Raw genomic sequence first — 15,241 nt, forward strand, 5'->3', positions numbered from 1 at the left:
AACACCGCTCGGGCTGCTTCATATGAGACCGCTTCAGCACTGGCTTCACGGCCGAGTCCCGAGATGGGCGTGGCAACGCGGCACGTTCCGGGTGCCAATCACTCAGGAGTGCCGCCGAACCTTCAGTCCGTGGTCGGACCCCTTGTTTCTCCGGGCAGGAGTGCCCCTAGAACAGGTGTCCCGGCATGCTGTGGTTTTCACAGATGCTTCTGCCACCGGCTGGGGTGCCACGTACAACGGGCATGCAGTCTCAGGGGTTTGGACGGGACCCCATCTGCATTGGCACATCAATTGCCTCGAGTTGCTGGCAGTACGCCTTGCGCTGAGCCGCCTCAAAGGCCTGCTTCGCGACAAGCATGTACTGGTCCGTACGGACAACACTGCGACCGTTGCGTACATCAACCGCCAAGGTGGTCTACGCTCCCGTCGCATGTCGCAACTCGCCCGCCATCTCCTCCTGTGGAGTCGGAAGCATCTGGAGGTCGCTTCGCGCCATTCATGTCCCCGGTGTGCTCAACCGTGTGGCCGACGAGCTATCACGAGCTGCGCTGCCCGGAGAGTGGCGACTCCACCCCCAGGTGGTTCAGCTGATCTGGAGAGAGTTCGGAGAGGCTCAGGTAGACCTGTTTGCCTCACCAGAAACCTCCCACTGCCAGTTGTTTTACTCTCTGACCGAGGGAACACTCGGGACAGACGCACTGGCTCACAGCTGGCCCCGGGGCCTGCGCAAATATGCGTTTCCCCCAGTGAGCCTACTTGCACAGACCCTGTGCAAAGTCAGGGAGGACGAGGAGCAGGTCTTGTTAGTTGCGCCTTACTGGCCCAACCGGACCTGGTTCCCAGAACTCTCACTCCTCGCGACAGCCCCTCCCTGGCCCATCCCTCTGAGGAAGGACCTCCTCTCTCAGAGACGGGGCACTCTTTGGCACCCGCGTCCAGACCTCTGGAAACTCCATGTCTGGTCCCTGGACGGGACGCGGAGGTTCTAGGTGACTTACCCCCCGAGGTACTTAACACCATCACGGCACGTGCACTGTCTACGAGACGTGCTTACGCCTCGAAGTGGAACCTGTTCGTCGAGTGGTGCTCTTCTCGCCGAGAAGACCCCCGAAGATGCTCGATCGGTGTCGTGCTTTCCTTCTTGCAGCAAGGGTTGGAGCGTAGGCTGTCCCCTCCACCCTCAAAGTCCATTCTGCTGCTATCTCCGCTTACCACGACCACATAGATGGCAAATCTGTTGGTCAGCACGACCTGGTCGTCAGGTTCCTTAGGGGGCGAGACGGTTAAATCCTCCTCGTCCCCCCTCCATACCCTCTTGGGACCTTACTCTGGTGCTCAGAGCACTCCAGATTGCTCCCTTTGAGCCTTTGCTGTCAGCAGACTTAAAGATTCTCTCTATGAAAACTTTGCTGCTGGTGGCATTGGCCTCCATCAAGAGGGTAGGGGACCTGCAGTCATTTTCGGTCGACGAATCGTGCCTAGAGTTCGGGCCGGGTGACAGCCACGTGGTACTGAGACCCCGGCCTGGCTATGTGCCCAAGGTTCCTACCACTCCCTTCAGGGATCAGGTGGTGAGCCTGCAAGCGCTGCCCTCGGAGGAGGCAGACCCAGCCCTGGCTTTGCTCTGTCCAGTTCGCGCCTTGCGACTGTACATAGACAGAACTCGAAGCTTCAGGACCTCAGACCAGCTCTTCGTCTGTTACGGAGGCCAGCAGAAGGGAAAGGCTGTCTCCAAGCAGAGGATGGCCCACTGGATAGTGGATGCCATCGCCCTGGCTTACCAAGCTCAGGGCGTGCCCTGCCCGCTCAGGTTGCATGCCCACTCCACGAGAGGTGTGGCATCCTCCTGGGCGCTGGCTCGTGGCGCCTCGCTAACAGACATTTGTAGAGCTGCGGGCTGGGCGACACCTAACACGTTCGCTAGATACTATAGCCTTCGTGTCGAGCCGGTCTCCTCCCGTGTTCTCGCCTCAGGTCAGAGGCACGGAGAGGCCCCGGCTTAGTGTCGGCTTGCTGCGCTACATGCGCATTCTATTCTCCAGAGAGTCCCTACGGGCAGACCCTGTTGAGTCCTCCGGTTACCCTTCGGCAGCCGACGTGGCGGAGCGTCTGGCGCCAGGCCTATACTCCGTTGTATCCTTGAGAACCGGATTTAGGCTGGGTTCCATATGTGTGACCCTACGGGGATCCCATATGGCTTTTTCCACGGCTGCTCCTAAACGAAGCCTGTGTCTTTCCCTCTGGGAGAACCCATCTCTCACCCGAGTGGAGTCACCCCAGTTCTTCCATATGTTGTACAACCTACAAGGTTAGTCCATATGTACTTATCCATATAACTCCTTCGGGGAAGGATATGGCTTCCGCAGCGTTCCTTATCGCATGTAAGGCTACGCTTTCCCAGCGTTATCCAATTGTCGCACTGAGTGGGTTTTGGGAACAACAGTGATCAACCCTCTCTGCGTGAGCCTGGTCCCACCGTCCTTAGGCAAGGGGGTTCAGGTGGCTCACGACAGAGCGCTGGAAGAGGGCAGCCCCTGTGGCGCTTTGGTAGGGATTCCTATTCGTCGGTCTGTCCGACGTACGTCGAACGTGACCGACTGATTGGGAACGTCTCGGTTACATAGGTAACCCTCGTTCCCTGAAGGAGGGAACGGAGACGTACGTCCCGTCGCCACAGGCGTTGTCCTGCTGATGCTGCCGCCTGCTGGGTTCGGCTCCTCAGCGAAAACCTGAAGATGCAACGCACCTGCTGCTCATTATATACCCGCGCTGCGAGGCGAGCAGCTGATGCATATGATTGCATGCCAATGTGCATTGGCTCGTTTAGTTACACTCGAAGTAGATTGGCCTCTCTAGCGAGATTCCTATTCGTCGGTCTGTCCGACGTACGTCTCCGTTCCCTCCTTCAGGGAACGAGGGTTACCTATGTAACCGAGACGATATATATATTGGTAATTATGCCCTTTGAAGGTTATTGGACACTGTGAAATTTTTGTTCTTTAAGTTTGTGATGAGCACATAAAAATTATAATTTTTTTAATTAGAATAATAATAAAGAAGCTGTCCTACATTCATTAGTCTCACTGTGTTGTGCTTGGAAAACTGCAACATCACTAAAAAATAAAAATAAAAAAGTGAGAGAGAGAGAGAGAGAGAGAGAGAGAGAAATTAAGAAATATATATAGGCATCAGTATTGGTATTGGCGAGTACTAGAAAACAGTATCGGTACTCGTACTCGGTCCTTAAAAAATGGTATCTGTGCATCCCTAGTTACAAGCAGTACTTCAAAAAATGATTTTGTTTTTCTGTTCAATATAAAGAATAATCAACATGTCCAATACAAGAGGGTAGCTTTTTTGAATGAGACAGTTTCTCATCAAGACTTGGCTATGTGCCCATGTCATTTATCCAACGTCCTGCCACTCACCTGCCGCTCCAGAGTATCAGGCTCACGGCTGTTCTAGTTGTGTCTGGTTCCACCTTGTTCTGAAAAACAAGGAAGAAAACCCATTTAAAACTAAAGCATTTATTTCATCATGTTTTTTTTTTGTGTGTGTGTGTGTGTATGTGTGTGTTTGTGTCAAACTCTCAATATCTCTCCGAGGGTCTTTTTTCAGCTGCTTGCTCTAAATGGCAGCAATTGATTTCTCTGTTCTGTGAGCTTGAAACTTATTTGCTCCAAAAGACATGGTATGAAAAAAGAGCCAGCTACAGGCCACATTTAATTCCTAGTCAAAAGACTTTTGTGCGTGCATCTTTTTTCACTCTCGTATTCTCTCTCTTGCCTTTCCCTCTTTTTTCACTTCTTTTCTTTGTGTCTGAACTGAAGTCTGACCAGAATACTGATGTCATGGATTTGTGCAGTGCATTTGGACGCGCAGAATGACTTTCTGCCCTCTTTTTTTTCCCACCGCACTGCCAGCTCCTACTGCGCTTGGAGGCCGCTGAGAGAAAGCAGGTCCAATTACCAGAGCAGGGGGGCTTAGTGAGCGTCACACACACAAACAAACACACTCACGCAAAACAGAGCGCGACAAGTTTATTCAGACGAAGCAATCAGGACGAGAGCTTAAAGAGACCTTAGCGAGGGAGGTTAAGTTATTTAGCGTGATGGCTAATGACAGTGTGGGAACGGCCATAGGAATGTATGAGGAGAAAAAGGGAGGGAGGGACGAGGAGAAAATATCCGATCGAATGGAATCAGTGCTCCATCAATCACTCTGATTAAGATGTCAACCTGTCAATCATGAGGATTAAACTGAGGGGGCTCATGCATATTCATGAACATCTTTAGGGTGGGATGTGAATATGTTAAGCTGTATTACAGAAGAGCGAAGACTGAAAGGGGAGGAGAGGTAATTAGTGGCCCACCATTCACCCGAGACAAAAGGAGGGTTGAAATGGTGTTCTTTTCAACCTCAAGAAGCCAGTTGTTGAGATGTAGGTGCATTTGTGCATGTGCTATTCTGCGATGTGTGAAATTTGGTAAACAAAATGTATTAGAGTCAGGGTCAAAGGGTACTATGACGTCATGTGGATTAAACATGGTCAAGCATGGCATGCGACGTATCCTGATGTCATTACCACTCCCTAAACTCAAATAATTTCCCTTCACTCCCTTCACTGCCAAGATGGGAGGGTTCCTGGGTGTTGCTATCTTGTAGCTAAGGTGTTCTGAGTGGTTTTAATGTGTTGCTAGGGTGTTCTAGATTGTTGCTAGGTGCATGCTTACTACACCAAGTCAAAAGACAACAGGGTTTTTAAAGTGCTTTGATCCCAAGGACCCCCAAATATAGTGATCACCTTGCAAAGGACCCCATTTCTGAAATATAAGAAAAATAGTAAATCTAATATTCTAAAACAACATGTTGCTATTTTATACACTGTATTGAAGACAAAGCACATTTTAATTTATTACTTGAAAAAAATAAATAAATAAAATTATCAAAATTGGCAGATGTGTTAAACTTAATAATTAACTTAATGTTAACTTAACTTTTGTAAAAATGCATTTAAAAAATAAATAATTGGCATATAATAAAGCCAAAACATTATTAAAATATTATCTAGAAAATAAGTAAATACAAAAATAAATAAATAAACTCTGTAATATAATCAAAATTGGTACGTGTGTTAAACATAATAATATTAATAATAATCAGCTTTGACAGCTTTAAAAATATATTTTTGTAAAATGTATTTTCATTCTCCTTGCGAGGGGCTCACTTTAAACAATATAGAGGCAAATATTTATTTTCATGTATAAAGACCCATTTGTACTGTGAGAGAAAAATAGTGTATAATATTATAAACACAATATATGTATATTTTTAAATAGCTTTTTACATTGTTAAATACTTGATTTGAAGCCAAAGCACATTAATAAAACAAACAAATAAATAAATGAGGTTTAAAAATGCATTATACGTAATATCTTAACTGTGACTGATGCAAAAATACATTTAAAAAAGGAATAATTGCCTTTTAAATTGTTATATGCTGTCTTGAAGCCAAAGCACAGTATTAAAATATTTTCTGGAAGATAAATAGAATTCAGTAATATTATCAAAATTGCTATTATTCTTTGCTATCATTCTATGTCAACGTGTAATACTTCAGAAATATCTGTCACCCAAATTATGAGCAAAACTAATCATGATACGGGTCTTATTAAAGCAGAAAAAGTCAGAAAGTAAAATGTTATCATAAGATACAACACTATTGGACAAAGTTGAGCAATTGACCCTTCGCTGGGAGTTTGATTGACAAGCGATCTAACCAATCATAATGCAGAATCCACACTTTGGTCCGACAAAGCAGTCAGGAGTTAGAAGATTAAACCTCGGTGGATTTGAACTTGAAAAATGGTGCGTACTGACATCTGAAACAACATTCCCTCTCACTTGTAAGAATAGAGGATCAGTTCACGAGCTGCTTGAGCTGCGGCACTACAGCAATCAGTCACGACACATTAAAGAGCCACAAAACAGATTTATTGTTCGATTTACTTAAAAAAATTTTTGTTTGATATCATAAGTCACCTGCTCTGTCTTGTCTGTTGACGTGTTGTCAGTGTCCTCTTTGCTCCGCAATGTATTTTTAACTCTGTGTGGCGTGACAGCGTCATGACTTGTCGGACAAAGCAACAGTAACTAAGGGGGGCAGGTCTTTGCGAAGGGTTAATTGAGGAAGGTCTGAACCAATCAGGTCAACCACTTAGGGCCAGATTTACCAACAGCTTGCACCAGCAAAAACCCACTTTTGGCGTTAAAAAACTACTGTCTGGATTTACTAAAGACACGCATGTAGTGCAAAATTAGTGCTGAACAGGCATGGACTGAGTTGTTTGTGGCTGACCTTAAAGCATAAGCATTTGTAGGAGCTTCCCTTTCAGATGCAAAATGCATGGAAGGAGAGTATTTAAATGAATCACGCGACGCAATTTACTAATGATTGCGCTAGTCAATTTACAGGTATTTGCGCCATTATTTAACGCCTACAAAAAGCATGTCTTAACCAATTTTGCACCATGGCTGCATGGCACAGAGAGCGCGTGGTAGAAGGGAGAACATATTTTCCACTCGTATTCATTTCTTTTGGAATGACAGAGGAAGACATTATCCGTATATTACATGTAACAACTTTCACCTGTGTCGACCCGCACCTGATGAGCATCAGCTTGCTTATTTGTGACCCAACGCTAATTTGCGCTGCTCTTGTTAGATTGTGTTGGTCATTATGTAAATGTTTTGACTGCGTCTGTGTTCTTTAATTTGCGCGTCAGCAGTAGATCACACGCAAAAATTGCCACTCCCATTGGAATATTTGTGGTATTGCGCTCTCGCACTAATTTTCCCCGTTTAGTAAATCTGGCCCCTAGAGTCTTTGTAAGAAAAGAAGTGTCTTTCTCTGCAGCAGTGAAACACGTTAAGGTGACATTGACAGGAGACACACACTCAGCCATCACTGAGCATCCTGCCTCTAGCCATCATCTCCTCTACACCTCTGTCACTCCATCACCCTCTCCTCTAATCTTCCACTTATTCTCTCTTCCCACTTATGTTTTCCTCCATCCATAATCCCTCTTTTCTTTCTCCATCTTCTGTCTTGTTACTTTGGCTTTTCTCCTCTTCTGCCCCCTCTCCTCTCGCTCCGTAATTGTCAGCGCGTTGAAAAGAGCCCCACACAGAGAGAAAGTTAGCCACCGTAGATTAAATTAAACCCCATCAAGTAGAAAGCAGACACCAAACACTCAATGCAATATTAAAAGGCTGCACACAAGGGAGCGTGTGTGCGCGCGTGTGAGTCACTCCCTTCAGTCATTCTTCAGCTTTCTTCTCTGACTAATGTAAATCAATGATGTAAAATGGCTGCTTCCCTCACTACAGCTTCAGTGACAGCAAACAGGCCCAACCACAGACCTGCTGCCGCCAAGGTGATGGATAGGTGAGAGAAAGCTGATACACAGGCGGCTTTCATATCCCTCTCTGTTTGTCTGTCACCATTTTCCATGTGTCATGATTTCTCTCCTCTCTTTCTCCATCTCTTATTTTATTTTTGTGACCTAGGCCCCTAATGGTGTTTTTTAGGAAAATCACAATTAGTGGAAATGTGATATAACAACCTGAAGAAGATCTCCTCAACTGTAACTACAGAATTTAGAGGTAAAATGCATAAACATGGTGGATTTTGTGCTACTATCTGCTTTTTTTATTCAGAAACAAAAACAAAAAGCAAACAAAAACACAAAGGCAAAATCAAAGCATAACATAGTAAAATACAAAGCAAAACGCAAAGCAAATTCTGACTTTTTCTCAGAATTGCGAGATAAATACTTGCAATTGTGAGTTATAAGTGAGAATTGTGTGATATGAAGTCACAGTTACAAGTTATAAAGTGAGAGTTGCGTGATATAGTCATAACTGCGAGTTATAAAGATAAAATTGTGTGATATAAAATCGCAATTGCGAGTTATAAAATCAGAATTGCATGATATACAGTTACAATTACGAGTTATAAAGTCAATTGCTTGATAAAAAAAGTTGCAACTGCGAGTTATGAAGTCAAATTCTGACGGAAAAAATACCTTTTTTCTCAAAATTGCGACTTTGTATCGAGCAATTCCGACTTTATAACTTGCAATTATGAGTTCATATATCGCAATTCTATGAAAAAAGTCAGAATTGTGAGATATAAACTAGCAATTGCAAGAAAAAAAAAGTCGCAATTAGCTTTTTTTGGTTGTTTATTCAGTGGCAGTAACAAGCTTCCATACAAAACAGAAAGCAAAGCACAAAACTAAAAGCAAATGAAAAAACAAAGCTAAAAAACGAAAAGCAAAACAAAAAGCCAAGAAAAAAACAACAACAACAAAAAACAAAACAAAAAGCAAAGCAAAACAAATACACAAAATAAAACAAATACACAAAACATTTGCGTCAGCCCTCATAAATGGAAAAATCTTAAATTAATATTTAATATAAGTTAAGCACAGCATGTATTTATTTATTTGATGTTAACTAATGATTTTACTAACATTACAATATCTATGGTTAACATGTAGGGCACAAGGGATACAGGACATAAAACCTTTTTTTACAGGAGTAAAATTTCCCTGTAACTTCAGTTCATGGAAATAGCAAAAAAACGAATGTCTTTGTGCTGCTATCTTCTTTATCTCGACTCCTCCCCTCCCATGACCTTCAGTAATCGCTGAGATCGCGGATTGACCCAGACATACCACGAGAGCACTTTCTCTCATTACGTGGCCCACCGCTCGGCGTGATTTATGCTCTTATTCATATTCCATGTGAAGCGCTTTTAATCACCACGCAGCATGCTGCTGCTTCACATAACTACTGCAAAGAAGCAATTAATTCCTGCGGCTGCACGGCTTCCTCAACAAGCCAGAAATTAATACAACACTTAAGAAATACTGACTCATTTGTTCAGAGAAAAGAGAAGGAAATACATACAGTGACCTCATAAGTGATTAACAGCACATCGGATGCATGGGACAGACCTTTTCGGATATTTTGGATTTTTTGTAGCTCGTGAACGGAATGGGATATTTTCACCAAACTCAGCACACATATGTAAGAGCTCGTTCTGTGGTCACGTGAAAAAGATGGTGGTGACTAGCCACTTGGTGGTGCTATAACAGCAACAAAACATAAAAATGGCTGTAACTATTTCACCGTTAAGGTCTTTGCACACCGAGTCAGAAATTCGTGTCTGAAATTTTCGCATGTTAAAAAATAAATGCGACCTCACGTTGTGTCAATCACGTTTACGCACTGCCTCCGAAACTTTCGCACATCATAAAAAAATTCGGATCTGTTTAGATTTTCTGCCTTTTTTGCATCCGTGGCACGCATTTTGAGAGAAGTTTTGACAATCTAGAGCCACCGTACATGAGAACGTCAAAATCCCGAATGCCATCGGACAAGGTGAACCACAACGTCTACAGCACAAAGCAGCAGCACTGTATGACAAACAACGTGTGGAATACAAAGAGACAGATATAAAGACAGATTGTGCCAGTATCACTAGCAGAGCATCAAACTGAGACACTGACATCCTGAAGTAAACTTTGAAACGCAGCTCCTTGATGAGGTGGAACTCTCCTTCCTCTCTCTCTACGTAATCTTGGGATTGGATGGACCCAATATTTCCTCTTTCTTTTTCTCTTTTTAAGAAGAGAGAGGATAACTAAATAATGCTCACTGCCTGAAGACTTCATTTTGTATTGTTTTGCGAATTTTTTCACGAAGGATTCATTAATACGCATCGGACTCAGTGTGCAAGGTCTCTCGGTGTGCAAAGGACAAATTTTTAGGATCACTAATATGTAGAAACGCATTCGAAAATTTCAGACTCAGTGTGCAAAGGCCTTCAGTCTGATCGACCTAAATAAATTGGCAAGCAGTGTCTTTGTCCAAGGTGCCACGATTGTCTATGAGGACATTGGCTACGTTTACATGCACCCAAATAATTCAGTTGTAATCAGATTGATGGCTCAATCGGATTGAAAAACGATCATGTAAACACCTTAATTGATCCGATTGAGCTCGGATTGGAAGGGGTTGTTTGTTACTTTTCTAATCCGATCCAACAGCAAAAAATTACCATGTAAATGATCGAATTCGACTACTTTCTCAATCGTATTCAGAAGTCTCTGGGGCACATGCGCAGTGCAATGTTAACACTCATTACGCAGTGCGCAAGTTCATGTTTAGATGTAAAGGCAGTGGCAGGGAGATACGTCATAATATTGAAAATCTTTTCGTTTTAAAACAAGAAGGGGAGCCAATGGATATCACACAAGAAGCAATGTGCAAACTTTGCGCAATGGTTATGCTGGTGAAAAAGTCTCAACCTCGGTCAGTATTCACTACAGAAAGTGAAAGTAAAAGTGACATAGCTGTTTGATGCTACATATTCTCTCAGAGACGAATTTCAACATAATATGCTGAAATGGTATATAACTGTCTTTAAGGGATTAGTTCACCCAAAAATGAAAATAATGTCATTTGTTACTCACCCTCATGCCGTTCCACACCCGTAAAACCTTTGTTAATCTTCGGAACGCAAATTAAGATATTTTTGTTGAAATCTGATGGCTCAGTGAGGCCTGCATAGCCAGCAATGACATTTCCTCTCTCAAGATCCATTAATGTACTAAAAACATATTTAAATCAGTTGATGCGAGTATAGTTCGAAACGAAATTCACTGGGCCTATTTGACTCACAGCCCTAGAGGCCTGTGAGAAATTCAGAAGAAATCGGCCACCGGGGGGTGCCTTCAGGTTTTTCACGTGCGTAAAGAATTGTGTATCACGCATTTTTTTTAAACACGCCCACAACATTCATACCACATGGTAGAACTCCTCATTCTGAGCAACTTTGCCTCTAGGACTGCCACTGTCAATCAAATCGTTTGATAAATATTGGATTATTTCCAAAACCAACTTTGCCGAACTAGACTCCAAGGTTTTTGGCTTAATCTCCATAACCATTAAAAACTATATAAACCATAAATTTCCTATGGAAAACTGTCTGTATTGGCTGTAATTGGTCTTTTCCATATATGACTGAGATGGTTACAAGCTTGCTAATTAAAACATTATACCTTTTTACGAATGTGTATATAGGCCTTGAATGGTAGCTATATTTTTATTTTATTTAGAAGGTGCCTTCATACTCAAAAGCTGAGTACAGAGGAAACAGGAAATGATCAGAGAAAGGAGAGGGATCATATGAGATGGAATTGAGCTTGCTTCTCTTTCATTGGTTTTCATGTCTGGAGCACTAACCACAGGGCCACTGCTCCAACCTACATTACATTTATCAAAAAAAGATACAGGGTAAAATGTCTGATATGCGCTGTCTCTCAGTCTGGGCAGTAGACCTGTCTGGCCTCTGGGGTTTGCTGTGATGTGTCCAAGCTCCCAGACTTAGATTAATAATTTAGATAGTTGCTGAGCCTGGTAAGACAAGCTGATGACCGCTGGTCCGTGGGGCAATTTAAAAAAGCAATGGTGAACCACACCAGAGCTCCTGCCTGCAATTGTACTGAGCCACGCTGTAGAAATGTGAGTTGAATGTGTTCTTGAGTAAACGTACAGTTAGACAGACTGATTGAGCTGGAGTAATGCACGTGTCAGTGAGACTGGTATATACACTACTGTTCAAAAGTTTGTGGTCAGTGTGTTTTTAATGTTTTTGAAAGAAGTCTCTTATGCTCACTTACAGTGGGTACTTGAAGTATTCAGACCCCCTTAAATTTTTCACTCTTTGTTATATTGCAGCCATTTGCTAAAATCATATAAGTTCATTTTTTTTCCTCATTAATGCACACACAGCACCCCATATTGACAGAAAAACACAGAATTGTTGACATTTTTGCAGATTTATTAAAAAAGAAAAACTGAAATATCACATGGTCCTAAGTATTCAGACCCTTTGCTCAGTATTTAGTAGAAGCACCCTTTTGATCTAATACAGCCATGAGTCTTTTTGGGAAAGATGCAACAAGTTTTTGACACCTGGATTTGGGGATCCTCTGCCATTTCTCCTTGCAGATCCTCTCCACTTCTGTCAGGTTGGATGGTAAACGTTGGTGGACAGTCATTTTTAGGTCTCTACAGAGATGGTCAATTGGGTTTAAGTCAGGGCTCTGGCTGGGCCATTCAAGAACAGTCACGGAGTTGTTGTGAAGCCACTCCTTTGTAATTTTAGCTGTGTGCTTAGGGTCATTGTCTTGTTGGAAGGTAAACCTTTGGCCCAGTCTGAGGTCCTGAGCACTCGGGAGAAGGTTTTCGTCCAGGATATCCCTGTACTTGGCTGCATTCATCTTTCCCTCGATTGCAACCAGTCGTCCTGTCCCTGCAGCTGAAAAACACCCCCACAGCATGATGCTACCACCACCATGCTTCACTGTTGGGACTGTATTGGATGAGCAGTGCCTGGTTTTCTCCACACATACCGCTTAGAAGTTTTTGGCCTTAATTCTATCTTGGTCTCATCAGACCAGAGAATGTTATTTCTCACCATCTTGGCAAACTCCATGCAGGCTTTCATGTGTCTTGCACTGAGGAGAGGCTTCCGTCGGGCCACTCTGCCATAAAGCCCCAACTGGTGGAGGGCTGCAGTGATGGTTGACTTTCTACAACTTTCTCCCATCTCCCGACTGCATCTCTGGAGCTCAGCCACAGTGATCTTTGGGTTCTTCTTTACCTCTCTCACCAAGGCTCTTCTCCCCCAGTAGCTCAGTTTGGCCAAATGGCCAGCTCTAGGAAGGGTTCTGGTCGTCCCAAACATCTTCCATTTAAGGATTATGGAGGCCACTGTGCTCTTAGGAACCTTAAGTGCAACAGAATTTTTTTTTGTAACCTTGGCCAGATCTGTGCCTTGCCACAATTCTGTCTCTGAGCTCTTCAGGCAGTTCCTTTGACCTCATGATTCTCATTTGCTCTGACATGCACTGTGAGCTGTAAGGTCTTATATAGACAGGTGTGTGGCTTTCCTAATCAAGTCCAATCAGTATAATCAAACACAGCTGGACTCAAATGAAGGTGTAGAACAGCACTTCTCAAAGTCCGGACTCCGGTCCGGATCTGGACCCGGAGGGAATTCAATCCGGACCCGCCTCCATTTCGTATTTCAACAGCAGTAATTGTGTGTAAGGGATTACAAATCTGGATTTCCTACTTTGATAAACGCATGTCAAAATCATTTGTTTAGTGTTTTATGTCTTTTTGGAGATGGTCCGAAATTAAAGCGAAGGCGAGATATTTAAAGTTTTCCTCCGTGATTCAGTTGCCATGACATCCAGTGAGCATATACTTTTGATGTAATTGGACACGAGTCGCGCGACGTGACGTGACACTTCACTGCAGTAAGCGTTTGAATGGGTACGTGAGCAGTGGTTCTCAACCTGCGGCCCGTCACAAATGTAAATGCGCCCCGCGATATGCCGACCACAATAATAATAATAATAAAATTAGCATACTATTTATTTTTGTTTTAAAATTTAAATTAAAGTGAATTATATAAATATAAATGAGCTATAATGCTTTATTTGTCATACAAAATAATTTTGGTGAGCGTTTATTATTTTCATACTTTAGGCAATGTAGGCTAATGACGCAATCACTCAGTTAACGAAACAAACACAAGTGCGCGCTTATAGAAGAATTCAAACAGTAGCCATTAATTTTGTAAATTTAAGCCTCAAAATGGTCAAATTTGTTATTAAAGGAGAAAAGCTAAATGTGGAAGATAGAATGAAGGAACATGCAAACAAGAAGAGTCGCAGCATCAGCAGTAAAGGTAAGAAGAATGGACTCTGCGCGCGCTCGCGGATCCGATGCTGCGCGAGGGATTGCGACATGACAGAATTCTTGATATCGTCATTGTAATTAGCCTACAGTGCGCTCAGTGTTGTTTGTAAAAAGAGCTGAGTAACATTTGCTCATTAAGGCGTTTATGTGATTGTTTGGTGACTATTGCGATGCTGTTGAAGAGAGTCATACAGTCATACAGAATTAAATAGCAACTTAAAGTGATGTGTATATACAGTTTGTGTGTTCATTAAGCATTACTGATTATTATTGTAAAGCTAATGTCAGTAAGTTAGTTTTTATTTGTTATTTATTGTGTGGAACATCTTGGTATAATAATAGTATATTATCTGCTAATACCATAACATTAAATCTGATTGGTTTGCATTGGTGCCGTCATATGTAAATTATATGCGGACCGTGAGACTTGCACTTGGACCATTGTGCGGCCCACTGGGAAAAAAGTTTGAGAACCACTGGTGTAGAACCTTCAGGTGTAGGGTCTGAATACTTAGGACCATGTGATATTTCAGTTTTTCTTTTTTAATAAATCTGCAAAAATGTCAACAATTCTGTGTTTTTCTGTCAATATGAGGTGCTGTGTGTACATTAATGAGGGAAAAAAATGAACTTAAATGATTTTAGCAAATGGCTGCAATATAACAAAGAGTGAAAATTTTAAGGGGGTCTGAATACTTTCCGTACCCACTGTAGGTGCATTCATTTAATCAAAAATAAAAACAGCAATATTGTGAAATATTATTATTGCAGTTTTTCCATTTTAATATATTTTAAAATGTAATTTATTCCTGTGATATTAAAGGAACAATATGTAATTTTTCACCACTAGAGGTCGTCTATTCAAAACAAAGGCATAACTTGATGACGCACAGATTGAGTGCGGAATCATGGGAGATGTCGTCTTCACCTCACAGCCGGTGGAAAAGAATCAGGACGGCACTTGGGCAGAAATCATATTCATGGATGAGATTATTAATGTTACTATAGTATGAAGCAGAGCAGGGCTGAGTGTTGTTGGTACTGATACATTTAAATGTGTTGAAAATTATGTTATAATGTTAATCTGTGCGTTCGCTCGGCAGCTGCTGTGAGACACTGTTACAAACTGCAGTAAGATAGATTTTAGAATATCATATTAAATGCTGGATGGTTTGTGTTGATAAATGGCATGCAATTAATTTTAAAACATTGTATGATGGAGAAAATTCTGTATTACTGTTACTAAAAATAAAGCTGCATCTGATTATACTATATTAGCTACTTCACAAAATAGTGTTTTTCTCTGAGGCATGGTAAAATCACCTTAAATTAAGAAAACTAGATTCAAACAATAAGACTAAACGTATTGAGCTATATAACATGATTAGTTTTCTGT

The 15,241-nt window shown here is 42.4% G+C and overlaps 1 protein-coding gene across 7 annotated transcripts in view; it reads right to left on the minus strand.

The window, feature by feature from the left end:
- Positions 1–15,241, minus strand: part of sulf2b (sulfatase 2b) — a 245,852-nt gene that overhangs the window by 198,077 nt on the left and 32,534 nt on the right. For 5 of the 7 annotated variants that reach the window (XM_067371773.1, XM_067371772.1, XM_067371774.1 and 2 more), the window contains one exon: positions 3,429–3,487. The gene's annotated coding sequence lies outside the window, so the exon portion shown is untranslated. Of the gene's footprint in view, positions 1–3,069; positions 3,114–3,428; positions 3,488–15,241 lie in introns of all 7 variants that reach the window. The other 2 variants (XM_067371776.1, XM_067371775.1) reach the window with 1 other exon arrangement.

This window comes from Chanodichthys erythropterus, chromosome 20 (assembly GCF_024489055.1).
Source record: "Chanodichthys erythropterus isolate Z2021 chromosome 20, ASM2448905v1, whole genome shotgun sequence".
NCBI lineage: Eukaryota > Metazoa > Chordata > Actinopteri > Cypriniformes > Xenocyprididae > Chanodichthys > Chanodichthys erythropterus.